The sequence below is a fragment of the Octopus bimaculoides genome, chromosome 26 (assembly GCF_001194135.2).
Source record: "Octopus bimaculoides isolate UCB-OBI-ISO-001 chromosome 26, ASM119413v2, whole genome shotgun sequence".
Taxonomy (NCBI): domain Eukaryota; kingdom Metazoa; phylum Mollusca; class Cephalopoda; order Octopoda; family Octopodidae; genus Octopus; species Octopus bimaculoides.
In genome coordinates, this window is record NC_069006.1 from 25101899 (window position 1) to 25104655 (window position 2757).

The window sequence follows — 2757 nt, forward strand, 5'->3', positions numbered from 1 at the left end:
ACTGTGGCCATGCTGGAGCACCGCCTTTAGTCGAGCAAATCGACCCCAGGACTTATTCTTTGGAAACCTAGTACTTATTCTATCGGTCTCTTTTGCCGAACCGCTAAGTTACGGGGACATGAACACACCAGCATCGGTTGTCAAGCGATGTTGGGGGACAAACACAGACATACAAACACATACACACACACACATATATATATATACATATATACGACAGGCTTCTTTCAGTTTCCGTCTACCAAATCCACTCACAAGGCTTTGGTCGGCCCGAGGCTATAGTAGAAGACACTTGCCCAAGATGCCACGCAGTGGGACTGAACCCGGGACCATGTGGTTGGTAAACCAGAGAAAGGAGTATTTTGTAATTTTCATGTGTATCTTAATGATGCATCGTCCATGTATATAACGCTTACCCTAATTTCCAACCCCTATAACTCTAAAAGTATGAGGCATAGCCTGGAAAATATCGGCACTGATCTGCCATGGAACAACCACATCAACAAAGATATCAGTGATTACTGACACCTCGTTTCTGGTGGATAGAGGGCTCACTTTCAGACTCATTTTTAAGGATTGCACAATACAGCTCCACCATTTAGGCTATCAGGGGACCCCATAACATTTTAAGCTTCAGGGGCCCCAATATTGTAGATCTGCTACTGTATATATATGTATATACACATTGAAGCTTTACTATAGCGTCGTAAATGTATCGACTGCCATTTCCAGTAAACATTGGTGCTTTGTTGTACCACTACTCTATATATACTTATATTTACAGGTGGACGTTCGTTTTTCATGGCTCCCCAAACGAGATTTGTAAAGAAAGGCATGGTCTGTCAAAAACTGCCCACAAAACGGTCATTGTGATTCACTTTCTCAATCGTAACACTCTTCTTTAAATTTATATATATATATATATATATATATATATATATCCCCTCATCATTATTTAATTCTTTTACTTGTTTCAGTTATTTGACTGCAGCCATGCTGGAACACCACCTTTAGTTAAACAAATCGACTAGTACTTATTCTATCGATCTCCCTTCCTGAATCGCTACGTTACAGGGATGTAAACACACCAACGTTTGTTGTCAAGCAATGTTGGGACGACGAACATATTCATAAATATATAAAAAACGGACTTTTTTGAGTTTCCGTCTACCCGAGGCTATAGTAGAATAAACTTGTCCAAAATGCCATGCAGCGGGACTGAACCCGGGACCATCTGGTTGGTTAGCAAGCTACTTACCACACAGCCACTCCTGCACGTAAGTTCATTTTCCAAGTTGTCATGCGTTGGCCGACAAGACAGGATCCAATGAAATAGAGGACCACATTCAGCTCCAATCTCTGTTTTGGCATGGTTTCTACGTCAACCACTTTACAGAGTGTTCTGAGTGCATTTTGGGGCCACTGGTATCAGTGAGGTTACGAAGTAACTGTAAAGACGAGACCCCCTTCAACGCCAAGTGTTGAGAGATTAAAGTTTGATGGAATGAAGTATCTTGCTGAAGAGGAGATATCTGGCTCCCCCAGTTGGCGAAAACTGGTGTAAGAGTGAGAATAAGGGACAGGTGACAATAAAAAGCGATTCCAAGGAAGGAGATAACTGACAGCAGAGAAGGTGGCAGGGTCATATAATGACCACCCCTGAGTGAATAGTTTTGAAGAGCGATGGAAGGATGTCTTGTTAGGAAGATGAATTGTAGGATAAGCGTTTTTGCTGAGGTGTTTTGGTTCTTCTTCTTCAGAACAGCGTATTGCCAATTATCTTGGTCCTTTGAGGCTCAACATCCTGAAGTTAGTCTTCACTACTTTGTCCCCTGACTTCCTGGGTCCTCTTATGGACACTCACATTCTTACTAATGTTTATACACACTTGTCCTTTCAATTACACAAACCAATATACTCATTGATGTCAGTAGCCATGTATACAGTAATCCCTCGACTATTGCGAGTGTTACGTTCCAAACTCCACCACGATAGGTGAAAATCCACGAAGTAGAAACAGTACTGTACGGTATATTCTTTCTCATTATTTTTATAATTTGTATATATTTTATTTTATTATAAATGCAAAACAATACTATGGCGGAATCGACGTAAGCTTAAATAATAAACCGCAATATGGCAAAGGATTACTGTATATAAAATCATGCAGAGAGGCTTACTCTGGCAGGTAGTCCATGGCCCACTGCAAGTTTCAGATCCAATGTAGGGAAGGTTCTGGGTGAGGTGTAGTATAAGTAGTAACAGAAATGGGCTGACGATATATATTAACATCATCCATTTAACGTCCACTTTCCATGCTGGCATGGGTTAGACGGTTTGATTGAAAACTAGTAAGTTGGAGAGCTGCACCAGGTTCCAGTCTGATCTGGCATGGTTTCTACAGCTGGAAGCTCTTCCCAATACCAACCACTCTGAGAGTGTAGTGGGTGCTTTTTACATGTCACCGGCAGGAGGGCCAGTTACACGACACCAGCAAAAGCCACAACTACGAGTTCACTTGGCCTCAGAAGTCTTCTCAAGCACAACAGAACACCAAATGCCTCGGTTACTTGTTACTACCTCCGCAAGGTACAGCGTTCCAACGGTACTTTCGACGTGTCTGTTATGTGACACCAACATCAACCGCAACTACGATTTCACTTGGCTTTTTGCCTTTTTTACTTGTCTCAGTCATTTGGATGCGGCCATGCTGGAGCACTGCCTTTTAGTCGAACAAATTGACCCAAGGACTTATTA